Here is a 14,281-nt window from a genome sequence, read left to right as displayed (position 1 = left end):
TTCTTTTCTTGCTGAGTAAAATTCCATTGTGTATATATGCCACATTTTAATCTATTCATCCACTGAAATGCATCTGTGTTGGCTCCATAGTTAGCTATTGTGAATTGTGGTGCCATAAACATTGATCTGGCTGTGTCCCTGTAGTATGATGTTTTTAAACCTTTGTGCTTAGACTGAAAAGAGGGATAGGTGGGTCAAATGTAGGTTCCATTCCCATATTTCCAAGGAATCTCCATAATACTTTCCAAATTGGCTGCACCTATTTGCAGTCCCACCAGCAGTGTATGAGTGTACCTTTTCCCCACATCCTTGTCAACACTTACTGTTGTTTGTCTTCATAATAGCTGCCATTCTGACTGGAGTGAGGTGATATCTTAGAATAGTTTTGATTTGCATTTCTCTAATTCCTAGAGATGATGAGTATTTTTTTCATATATTTATTGATTATATATCCTCTCCTTAGAAGTATCTGTTCAGTCCTTAGCCCACTTGTTGATCAGGTTATTAGTTTTTTTATCTACCAGGATCATTTAAGTACTCTATCCTGGACCACACTGCTTCATTTGCTTCCTCATATTGTGAAGCTTCCAGCTTCTTGGACTGAGCTGTTACCAGTTTCCCAGTGTTGCCATCCTGCAGGCAAAAATTTGGTGACTATTACTCCCATGATTATGTGAGTAAATAAAATAAGCTCTCTTCTGTATACATATGTACATTTTTGTGTATTGTATTTTTCCAAAGAATCCTAAAAATACAGGCATATTCTCAATGTCTGGGTCATATTGCATCTCTAGTTATGATTTTTTGAAAAAACCCTTATAGGTTTTTAAATGTCTATTCAAATTTATATTCCTGGCAAGAATGTCCAAGTGTCTCCTTTTCTGCATATCCTCTGAAGTATGTGTTACCTACCAACATTTTCAGGATTGAGCCCACAAGCGTGTGGTTATATCTCATTGTGATATAACCTGAAAGAATGAAAATTCCAGAAGAAAATGAGAATTTTTTTTGCCATTGGTGTTGTCATTGGTTTTAGATAGAATATGCAGAGACTGGGCAAGGAAAAACAGCTGAGACTATATAAAGCTAAAAATGCTTCTATACAGCAAAGGAATCAATCAATGAAATGTAAAGTAGACTGGGTTAAAGAAAACTGATTCTAGCCCCATGTCTGAAAAAGCTCGACATCCAAAATATAGGAAACTTACACAACTCACCAAAATTTAATATAAACCCCTCATAACCTAATTTAAATATGGTAAAATACTTAGATTCTGCCCTAAAAATTAAACAAGTGTGAAAAGACATATGAAAGTTACTCAAGATCACGTATTAGGCTATATAAACTGATAATTTAGCTTTTCTGCTTTATTTGTTTCACAGGATTATGGGTGCACACTCTCCATCCTTCACGGGGCATCTTGAGATCAATTAGCAAAATGCCAGGTTCTCAGTTTCCTACATTATGCTTCCTCATTATTCCATCTTAATTGCCAAGAAAATCTCGAGTCTGGAAAACAATACAATATAGATAAATTGCTAGATAATCATCAACTTTGAAAATTACTTCAGAAATCAATAAATACATTAGTAGACCCAGATGTGACGAAATATAATATAGACCTACAAATCAACATTTAACTTTACAAAAAATACTTGTAGTTATGCTGATATGGGAGCACATGCCACTAGTCTTCACTACCTCGAGGCCACAGCAGGACGAAGATTTAGGCTAAGGAATTTGAGGACAATCTGGCAAAAACCCAGCTCTAAAAATTGACCCACTAAAAAAACCAAATAGTAATAACATTTTTAAAAGGTGCCTTCACAGGTGATTTCTATGAAACATGTAATAAGGAATCACTAACAATAATTCATGATCACGTCTAAATGTAGACAAAGAAAACTGACTAATTCTGTTAGACCAGAAATACCAAATAACACAGCATAAGAATAGACATTGCAGACCATCTTCCTATAGATGTTGATACAGATATTCAAAACCCCTAGCAAACTAAGAACAACAACAAAAAGTATTATCAGACTTCATGACCAAGAGGGACATTGTCATATGGTAAGTTTCCAAAAATCATTTTGATAGAGAAAAGCTTTTGGCAAATCACTTACCAAATTACTGTAAAACCTATGGCCAATTACGACCAGGGGAAAATTCTTTTTAAATCCACTTAAGGGCAGCTATGAAATGTTTTCATACTTAATGGTGTGAACTGAAGTATTTATCAATTTATTTTTAGGAAAAGAAAAAAAATGTATGCTTTTCTAACTTCTAAATATTGTTAGAAAATATTAAATGGATTTTATACATCAAAAATCTAATAGCATATGCAGATAATACTATTATTTCTATAATGTTTCTAAGCAACATCCATGAAATAATGAAACATAAGAATTAGTTCAATAATGTCATGGGTAAAATGGTCAACATTAAATCATTTAAATTATATACAGTAGCAATGAGCAGTGTTAAAATCGAGGCACAAATATAGAGGAAATAATCTAAATGAAAGTATTATCAAAATAACTGTTCACTGCAAAGTAATAAGTAAAGGTGAAAGTAAAATGCAAAAAAAGATCATGGAAACAAAATGGGAAAACTGTTAATATTCAATGATTAAAAGTTTGATTTGGGGTTTTAAGGGTCGATAGGCTTCCTCCAGACTAGCGTGTGGGGTGGGGCCAGGCATCCTCCTCTGGTCTGGCCTGGCGCAGTGCCGGGTTTCCTCCTCGGATCTGATATTTATTCTATATATGTGAGTTAAGTTATTGAGTTATTGAGCTCTATAGTTTCTTTATTCAACTTTTGTTTGGAAGATCTATCCAGTGGTGAGAGAGGTGTGTTAAAGTCACCCCAGATCACGTTGTGGTCAATTTGACTCTTTAACTTGAGAAGAGTTTGTTTGAACATAGGTGCCCCATTGTTTGGGGCATATATATTTATGATTGTTATGTCTTGTTGGTGTATGATTCCCTTGAGGCAGTATGAGATGTTCTTTATCTATTTTGATTAACTTTGGCTTAAAGTCTACTTTATTTAATATAAGTATGGAGACCCCTGCTTGCTTTCAAGATTCATGTGAGGGGTATGTGTTTTCCCAATCTTTCACCTTCAGTCTGTCTTTTCCTGAGTCTCCTGGAGGCAGAATATTGTTGGATTTTTTAAAATCCAGGTTACTAGCCTATGTCTTTTGATTGGTGTGTTTAAGCCATTAATATTTAAGGCTATTATAGAGTCATGGTTTGTATTTCCAGCCATCTTTGTTTATTTTTGCTACTTGACTTGAAGTGTTAATTATTGTTTAATTTGTAATGTGTATCTACATATTGATACAAGTTAAAAATTAATTTAATTTTAATTGAACATGTGTAGTGATCAAATCAGTGCAATTTCTACCTTCTAAAATATTATTTTGATGTTTGAAACCTGTGAAGTCTTCTTAGAATGTTCAGAGTCTAATAATTACTTATACATTTCAAACTATAGGCTATAAAACCCTCTTAACTGCTTTTTGGCACTCCTTGCCAACTGTCTCTTGAAACAGATGTAAAAAGCTTTTCTCTTTTGTGGTTCTTTGTGATCAACTTTTTCAGCTTCAACATGAGTGCAAACATACAGGATTTGTGAAATATGAAAAATCACTAGAAAAAGACAGTCTGCCATGGTAAATTCAGAAAAAAAAGAATATACATTTAAAAATTGTGGACTATAATCCCAGTGACTTGTGAGGCTAAGACAGGAGGATGATAAGTTCAAATCCAGCAACAGCAAGGCCCTGAGCAACATGGTGAGATGCTGTCTGTAAATAAAATATGAGTGAGGATGTGGATCACTGGTTGAGTGCACCTGAGTTTAATCCCTGGTACCCCCCAAATATTTTAAATAACTAGGCCTTAGTTATTTTTGGAAGATCTATATATAAATGGCATATGCCAATTCTTATGAATTTATTTTATGTAAGCCAAATATTATATGAATATTTGTATAGTATAAGCTTAAATAGATCTATATTATCATGTAAAAAATAACTTAAAAATTGTTTTAGGTGAAGCTGAATGCCTGCAATCTCATTGGCTCAGGAGTCAGAGGATTACAAGGCCAAAGTTCAGTAACTTAGCAAGATTTTTCCCCAATATAAAAAAATGGCTGGTGAGATAGTTTAATGACTAAATGCCCTGGGTTCAATCTGGGGTACAAAGGAAAGGAGGAGGGTTTTAAAATCGCCTTGTCTCAGCAACAAAAACAAATGTGAAATTTAAAACCAAAAACTGCATTCTGTCACTTTTCTGTGACACACAGAATCTGCTTCAATTCATTTTAAACATTTGAATCTTACACAATCTAAGTTTTCTAACACTCAAGAAATGACATGTTTTAGTCACGTGTGTCTCCAGGCCATTGGATGAATTTAAGATCAGTGTAGCTGAGGAAAATGCAGTCATACAAACTGGAGTGTGCAGGTGCCAAGAATTTGCAGTAATAGTCAAGAACTCATGGACGGGTTGTTTATTGCCTTGAAACTGTTGGAAAATTGTTTTCTGATGATCAACTTCTATACTAATATTGGGAAGAACTTAGACCCTTTCCTGATATTATACTTCAAAGAAAGGGACACAATTTCATGCAATAATGAGGAGAAATAATCTTCATACACGTAGTGGCCAGGAGAAAGCACAGTCTGGTCACTCTGCTAGCTCCAGTTTTGAACCACAATCACCACTAAATGATGTGCATCAAGTATGATTAAAATTGTGTAAATGTACCATGATAGTGTTGAGAAGAGATATCTATAGTAATGTACCTGCTGAGAATCCATTGTTGTTAGGAAGCATCCTGGGAAATGGGAATGATTCACAGATGACTGAAATCCTGAGCTATGTACCTTCCCAGCTGTGCACATTATGCCTGGCACAACATAGTCCAGGAGATCATGAGACGTAACACAAGCTCTCTGACATCAGGGAGGTAATCTGAGAAACACCCCTCAAACAAGGGTCTACAGAGTGATACTTCCAGCTTGGTCCAGGAATGCCCTATTGTACTGGGCACTCATGTCCTTTATGCACTGGAAAGATCAAGCTGCCCCCTAGAGTGGGCATTCTGTGTGGAAGGGTATGTAAATCACAGGGAATCTAGCACAGATTTCTGAAATAGGTTACATTTGAAGAATTCACATATGGTAAGAAGAAGGAAAGGCCAAGTGAGGAGATGAGAATAAACAGATCACACATGAAAAAGAAATTTTCAAAAAAACATCAGAAGTTTTGTTTTTTAGAGCTGATAGTAAAGACTCCCTCTAGTACCTGGATCCAGGAAGGAGTCGTGTTAGATATGGTGCTGTCACTAAAGTCAGGGGAGGCTGTGTGATGCATGCAGCATCATCCGTGTGGCAACCATCTAGTGAGGACTGCTCAGGCAGTGGACACGAGCTGGTGGTCAGGACAGAAGTAGAGAGAATTACAGGAGAAGGACACCCCGCTGCAAGTCAGGGTTATTTGGACACTCTGGGTGCGCACATTCCATGGTGAAAGTGAGGAAGAAACATCTCTTCTCCCATATGCAGTGTGAGCACCATCCTGTTCACAACGGGAGAGGAAATAGGATCTGTCACCCCTAACAACACACGTGAAGACCTACAGCTTGAGGTTGTCCTCATCTCACAGCTCAGCTTCACCACTACTGCCAACCCTCCCCATGTCCTCTTGGTGTTCACTAACATAAAAACAGACAAAGGGGAGATGGAGAATTGAGACTGGTCTTGCTTCAAGCAAGAGGGCTTGGGACTGATGTCAGCCTTGGCAGAAACTCTTACATGTGGCTCTTTGTGTGCTGGGAATCTACAAAGAGCACTAGGGAGAAATTACTGACACCTGAGAGAGGGTGACACCATCACCCAGCCCCTCTGCTGCAAAACACACCCTCCAGTAACACGACGAGCAAACCCTGGGCAAGACTTGACTGAATGGCAGCTCTTTGTGAGAAGTAGATATGAGAACCATGGCTTGCTTTTGTAAATTTTCAGGGTTTGAAAATACAGCTCAGGTTTCACAGTTACATCTATTATATTTATATTGCTATTATTTAAAATTTCTCCTGAGAAAAGGAACTAGAAGCGAAATTGTTCTTTAAAGTCAAGAAAGAAGAGGCCCCAGAGGGGCTTCTCTGTGGGGACAAGTGCATGGAGTACTGCATGCAGGGCATAGTTTAAGGGCATCTGTGTGGCAGGCCACTCCTCATTGTAGGCGTGTGAGTGGCAAACTGCTTTCCCATCGCACAACTCTGGGCACGAGGCCATGTGTTGCAGTCCCACTCTTTAATTGTTCACTGCAAGGACAGTTGGCAGACATTACATTGGTGGCTTTCTATCTTTTGCTTAGGCACTGCCTGAGTACATATACATGGTAACTGCACAATAAAATCAGGCCTGCTTCCTGCTTGGTCTCTGGAGGGATTGATTAGAGACTCCACAGCCACACTCTCCTCTACTCTGTTCTGTGGACATCCTTAGGAATGAGAGAGCCCAAGCACTTCTCTGCAGACCCCAAGCTCTCATTACTGGGAAACGCACATGATCCTGCAGGAGGGTCCATTTTCCCAGACTGATATTGCGATGGAAGAGTCAAGTTCTGCTTTCAGCTTTCCTGCTTTATCTTGCTCTGTGTGTCTTGGGGTCACATTTATCTGTGCATGCAAATGACATAAAAAATTGAATTTTGGAAAAAAATCTGAAAATGACCAGGGCAGGATGGATTTCAAGTGTCCAGAATGTTCCTCTAAGCAAAATTGAATTTACACATTTCCATTATTAGATATTTCAAAAGGTTTTTAGTGATTAAAACAGAATGGGCTAATACATAAAAATATTCTTCCAAATTCTTGTGAATCATATTAATTAATTAATTTTGCACCATAAATTGGAACTTACCAGCACATTTATTTGATTTCCTAAAATATTTAATGTACTTCCTTATGATCACGGTCCCTTGTTTGACATTTACCAACTGAAAGTTCTTAACCATGTGCGATTCCATTCTATAAAATGAGGTTTTGAACATAGAACCTCATTTCCCTCTAAAGATTTCAAAATGTACAATTACTCAAACCATAATTGTTCTATGAGTTATGAAGATGACCAAAGCAAGATTATCAATCAAAATATTAAAACTTATTAATTCCCTGGTAATAACTATACACATTAATACTGTTTAAACTCTCTACATGACATACCATATGTAAGTTATGTCCCATGAAGTTATTAAATTGAAAAATGAAGAAGTAAAACTGACATTCCCTATAAGAAAAATTGACTCATTTTAGCAGGATCTCAAAGAAGCAAACATCTTTAGAAGACAACATCCTCATTACACCATACAGAACATGGTCCTCTGGGCTCCAACAGTTCTAATGAGGTCAGAGGACCATGTTGTGTATGGTGCAATGAGGATATTGTCTTCTATAGATATTTACTACTTTAATAAGCAAAGAAGCTACTGGGAAAGCTCACTAGTAGACCGAATTTCCTCCTCCAATGCCCTTTTCAGAAGCCACACTAACTCTGCATCTGAGGACACAGAGGTAATTTGTCACCTGAATCAGCTTAGCAGAGCACAAACCTTTGTAAGTTTTATGGAAAGGATGTGTTCCAGATCTGTCTCTGCAGATTTGTAATTTTAATGTCTGTAGAAAGGCAAGAAGTTCCCACAGAAGAACACAGAACTGTGGCTTCCCCAGTGGGACATGTCATCTCTCTCAATATTATTGTCTTCTCTGATGGATAACTGCAATCCAAGAGATCTGGGCTTCAAACTCTTAAAGTTTCCTGGACTCATCTGGAAAAGGATCTTGATTGAGATGATTTTCTCATGTTGATAAGGAAACTTAAATTACTCTAATTCTGGTCCTAAAATCAAATTAGTCCAAACTTGTCCCACAACTCATAATACCTCTACTTTCATGTGAGGGACTCCTGGTGCCCCCATAATTTCCCTGAAGCCTGAAGTGTGTGATGGGCCCCTCTTTCCTAGTTTGTACATGGAGCACACCTTCTTGTGGTTAGTGATGGTTTGGTGAGTCATCCTTTCCAAAGTAACAGTTCTATGGCTCAAGCTCTAAGTGAAATGTTAAAATTAAAAAAAGAAGAGGAAGAGCTGTAGGTCACATGTTGTAGAAATGACAGGAAGATGGAATCTAGTCAGAGCTGAGGCAGAGTCCAAGCTGGAGTCTACTCTAAGAAACCTACATGATCAACTCCACCTTCTCTGAGAGAAAACCATGTAAAAAGCAGGCTCAGTATCCTGGGTACTGTATAAAAATATACATAAAAGCATTAAAGTGCTATATTAAAAAGGATCCCCGTCATCTGGAGTCAAAAGAAAGGACAGTCATTTCAAGCAGACTCATTTATGTTCCAGTTGTAGAAATCAGAAGATAGTTCTTGAACACTGCCATTATCAACATGTGAACGGTTAGTACAGGCATGATAATGAATGAGACATTTGTTTTTTCTAGAGGTATTTGTAAACTTGGACTAAATGGAAATATATAAAATGAAAACTTATATCCACAGACAGAAATTTCACATGGATGGGATGAGGGAGGTTGGAAAACTGAAGAATAAAGTCACAACAATTGCCAAAGCATGAGACCTCCAAAGCCAAATGAGAGGGAAACATAAAACAGGAAAAGAGTGCAAGTCATTGAACAAGTATTTCAGCATATGAACACTTAGGAAAGACACATCAAGGGTGGAGGAAAAGAATCCCCTCATGCAGCCCCCATGCTGGACCAGCCACATGAAAGTTTTGTGCCTTTGGTGAATTGGGCTCTGCCTTACTCCCTGGCATAGCCCATTAATCACCAACGTGCCACCTGGAATTCTGTCCCTCATACACACTCACCTCCTGGGAGGCTTCTGAATGAGCCATGGCAGAGGGTTGGCAAGTACTCCCAACTTTGTGGAGCCAAGAAGAGCTCTTTGGAGAGGTGGAGAATTGCAGACCACACCTTTGTTGTAATGTGGACATGCTGAATAATTAGGTGTTGTTGAGTCCAATCTCTTTGTAGCCATGATTTTTCATAGACAGGAAAATAATTTCATCTATAATTGTGATGATTAGGACAAAACATACTGAATAAGTGGGTTCCAACCAGTTAAAGAAGGCTCTCTGGGGAGCTGGGCATGGTGGTATTTGCCTGTAATCTCAGCAGCTTGGAAGGCTGAGGAAGGAGGGTCATGAGTTCAGAGCCAGCCTCAGTGAAAGAGATTTACTAAGCAGATCAGTGAGATCGTGTCTCTGCATAAAATAGGGATAGGGATGTGGCTCAGGAGTTGAGTGCCCCCGAGTTCAATCTTCATCATCATACCCCCCAAAAAAGAAGACTGTCTGGGGAGTGAGTCTCAGGCTTTGGATTTATAACAGCTTTCATGGAGGTTCTAAAGTGTAGAACTAGTACAGAATAAGTGTTATGGGCCAAGCTCTGGGTTGGATGTGCATGCATTTGAATCCAGGCATTTATATATATATTATAGATTTGATGTTGATCTACTGATGTAATATTTTCTACCCAAGGCAAGTATGTGCTTTAGTTAAAGTCTGAAATAGTAGATATATAATTTAATAATCTGCAGCTACATATAGAAAAATAACAGTCATCAGAAAATCATGTAGGTGAAGCTAGATCATTTCATGATTCTTCAGAACATGTAGATCTATAAGGTAAGATAGTAAGAGAAACAATAAAACTGAAACATTCATGAACTTGGATGCCATTTGAAAATCTGAGGTGAATGTTGGTCCACAATCTGACTTCCATAACAAGACCCATACAGCACAAATATTAAAAATCAAGAATAAACAAGGGGGATAGATTCAAACTAAAAAGCTGCTTCTCAGCAAAAAAACAATAATGTGAAGAAAGAAACTACAGATTTTATACAAACCTTTACCACACGTAATTCAGAAAAAGCACTAATGTCTAGGGTATATAAAGACCTAAAAATTACCACAAACAACAATAACAAAAACCAATTAACAAATGAACTCTATAACTGAACAGACACTTCACAGAAGAAATATAAACCATTAACAAATATATGAAGAAACATTCCACCCATGTAGCAATTAGGAAAATGTAAATCAAAATTACTTTAAGATTTTATCTAACTTCAGTCAGAATGGCAATCATTAATAATACAGGCAACAATAAATGTTGGTGTGGTTGTGGGGGAAAAGGAACACTCACACATTGCTCATGAGATTGACTCCAAATTTGTGCAAGCATCATGGAAAGCAGTATGGAGACGCCTTGAAAAACAAGAATGGAAAGATCATTTGACCCAGCTATCCCTGTCTTTGGTCTATACCCAAAAAACTTAAAAACAGCATACTACAGGGAAACAGCTGCACCAATGTTTATAGCAGCACAATTCACAATAGATAAACAATAGAACCAACCTATGTTTCCTTCAACAGATGAATGGATAAATAAAATATGAGATATATATATATATATAAAATTTCCCCCACCAATGGAATATTACTTAGCTTTAAAGATGAATGAAACTATGCCATTTGGTGGTAAAAGGATAGAGTTGAAGAATATCATGCTAAGTAAAATAATCCCCACCCCCACCTGCTTACACACACAGAAACACAAAGGCCAAATGTTCTCTCCAATAAGTGTATGCTAATTCACAATGGGGGTGGGGAAGAATAGATATTTAGATTAAGTAGAGAGGAGTGCAGGGAGGGCAGGGATTATGGGGATAGAAATGATAGTAGAATGAAACAGACATTACATATAATACATAATATACATAGATGCTAAAGCACTCAACAAGGGCAGGGGAGAGAATAGAAATTCAGTGGATTAGACAAAGTTGGATTGAAGAAAAAAAAAGGGAAATAGGAGTACAAATGACAGTAGAATGAATCAGACACAACTTTTCAATGTTTATATATAAATACACCACCAGGGAAGGTCCATACCATGTACACCTCAAGAATGTTATGCTAACTAAAATGAGTTTTATTCCATGTACAATATGTCAAAATTTGCTCTACTATCATGAATACCTAAAAAGGGTAAGAAATTTTAAAAATGACAAGGGAAAATTTGTATACTGAGAAGGTTTGTGAGTTTAAAACTCTTCAATGAATGGTAATGTCATTAAGGGTAAATAAAAGTATAAAAGAGTACCTTGAGCCCCTACAAAACAACAATGGTTAATAGAGTTGCCCAAGTCAGTCTGCACAACTAGCTATAATCACAAAATTTTTGGTTTGCAACTCTTTTCTATTTGTTTTACAAAGCAGCACAAGAACAATACTTACAAGTTGAGCAGAGAGGAAACATTACAGAGCAGTGTTATGAATACTATGAATAGTGCTGTGGGCACTCAAAGCATTCTCAATTTCCTCCCCCATGCAATAAAAAATAATGCAGCTGAAAGACACACTAGTTACTGATTAGATAACACACACATGTGTTTGTGACATTCATTATGTGGGCAACTGCTCAACTTCACAGGTCAGATCCAATAGATAAGGAACACACTCTCTTCACCCAAGACAGTGTTTCCTTGAGTAATACTATGAAAGCAAGAGAGAAAGCAAAAGTGAAAGACACAGGCAACTGTATTGCCAGACTAGGAAAACCCAACCACTGAACCTATGTACTGGGGAGTCCCAAAGAGCTTTTCAGGGTCCTGACTGGGAAGTGCTGGGCAGAGCATCCTCTCCACAGGTGAGAGTCTGAAGTCTTGTTCTAACTTGTATTGAAAGTGAGGCCAAATAAATACAAGTTAGAACAAAGAAAACTTCATTCTAACATCTTGCATGACCTGGTGATCCCCTGAAGGACACCACGTCCTCCCAAGAACAGGTCAGATCCCAGAGGAGGCAGTGATAGCCTGGAGATTACTAAATAAATTGGGATTCCAATGAGTGAGCCACACAGCCAGATGCATTGAGAAATCAGCATTCTTTAGCTGTTTCATCCAAGATTGCAGACATCATTCAATCAAGAAAAGGGAAGATCTTTAGTATTTTCCTTAGACCTCTAGGACTGAATCTTCCCTCCTGGCCTTATAAATAGTTTAAACTCTCATATGTAAAATGAAGCCAGTTTTCTGCATAAAATAATGTGGAGATAAGCATGAAACCTAGAGATTTACCCTTTGGAATAAGAAATGGTGTGAATATTATTCTCCTAGAACTTATCATTATATTTCAATAGTTATTTTCCCCAATAAAGTTAAATGAAATGTTGGTGGGTAGTGTTTTGTTGACCCAAAAGGCTCACATATGCAGAGAATATTGTGTTTTTACTTTTTGAACAGGACTTGTAGATGAGAGTCTAAGGTTTATTTCAATCAAAATTGTGTTTCTCTCTCTGTGGTGTCATGGGCTCTTGGAGCTATAAGATCTGAGGAGGGACATGGTTAGTTTATAGTATCTTATAATTACTGGGTTGCAGAGGGTTCTGGGAGACCATGACACATGCTATCTATCATATAATCCAATAAGTATAACAAACATTATATTGTAAATTATTAAGTAGAAACAAAGGGTCTACAAAATCAAAATATATAATGAAATAAAAAATTTGGAGGCATAAATGCTCCTATAGTATGTCTTTTTCTTTTTATACTCATCATGTTACATGTTTCTAGTTACACTTTTTTACTGGGTATGCAAAAGTAAAGAGGTAGTCCCAAATTGTGATGTTTTTCCTACACTAGAGGTGAGTATAATCACCTCAGTGATGAAGGTCATAGAATTCATGAGGAACTGCATGGTTTCTTCAGTCCAAGAGTCAGGATGGGCTTATGGATCATGTGGATTCCCCAGGAAACATTAAGACTATTTCCCCCTTCAGCAACCCTGCTTTATTGCCTGAATATGCATTTTGGCTCCTAGTCTCTTGGGTCTTTCTCCTCTCCCTGTTTGGGAGCTTGTATCACTCTCTGGAGTTGTAGATCCCTAAGGGAGTACTGCTACTCTATAAGGTGAAATGTTAAATTCATAATTCAAACTAGGGATATCTGGGCATTATTTTAGTATCCTTAGGTCCTTCCTATAACTGTCTTAATTTTCCCATAATTACAAACAAGAGAGTATATAATTTACATAAATAATATTCTCCAAATAATACTTGATTAAACATATGAAATAATTAATGGAGAGGTTATAGCATTATTTACCCAACAGAATGTTATACTATTGCATCGATCCATTAGCAAAGTGAATAGTGGGAGATGTGTGACATAATAACATCATTAAATGCATGACAAGGTTTACATTAAGAAATTCACACTTTATTTAGCAACAAATTGCATCTGTATTGAAATATAAGTAAAAACGCTCTGTAAAACTGGCATGGTGGACCATGCTTTGACCCTAGAAATGTGAGAAGCTTTGCAAGTTCAAAGTCAGACTCCATAACTTAGTGAGGACCTATGCAACTTGGCAAACCCTATCTCTAAATAAAAAAGAAAAAAAATCTGAGGATGTAGTTTACTGATTAAGTGTCCCTAACTTTAAGGAGCTCTGAAAATTTTAAATTTTAAATTTCATATAAATCTTAAGAGACTTCTGAAATAATCAACTCTGAGTATTATTATGTCTCCAGTTGTGAAAAATGAGACTCTTTAGTAATTGTTGATTTATACGAAAATTATATCCTTTTAGGGATGCACAATTCTATACTTGTATTTCCTTATTTCTATCATATCACCTAAAGAAGTTAAGAAAAATTTCAGCAAATGTCCAAAGCGATTACCCATTTTCTACATTTAAATGATTTTTTCCTCTCCTAGGTCCCAAATACTTCAAGGGATGGGCTATAGATATGAAACTTACTACCATCTTTATATTTGTCATGGTGTTTTGTAAATATTTTGCTGTTATCTAAGGTACACACTTTGAACAGATGCTACTCCACATTTGCTACAGATATGAGGTCAGTAATTAAAAAATGTCAGAAATTTGAATACAGTCTTGGACACATTCTTTGGGTTTCCATATGCTATAAATCCTCCAGTGTTTTAAAAATGATGGATCAATGGCCAAAAGCTTTGCAAAAATTTTTCCGTACATCTTCTCACTCATATGAATTCTGAGGTGCTGAGTAGGGTGTGAACAACTATTGGAGACTCTGTCACCTATTTTGTATTTATATGATTGCTGTGCTATCATATCTCTGCTGTGAAATAGTGTTGAACTACTGTGAAATAGGGTTGATTCATCCTTAAAGACATTGATG

The sequence above is a fragment of the Ictidomys tridecemlineatus genome, chromosome 16, assembly GCF_052094955.1.
Source record: "Ictidomys tridecemlineatus isolate mIctTri1 chromosome 16, mIctTri1.hap1, whole genome shotgun sequence".
Lineage (NCBI taxonomy): Eukaryota > Metazoa > Chordata > Mammalia > Rodentia > Sciuridae > Ictidomys > Ictidomys tridecemlineatus.
The sequence above is the reverse complement of the archived record's forward strand: the minus strand, read 5'-3'. Positions refer to the sequence as shown.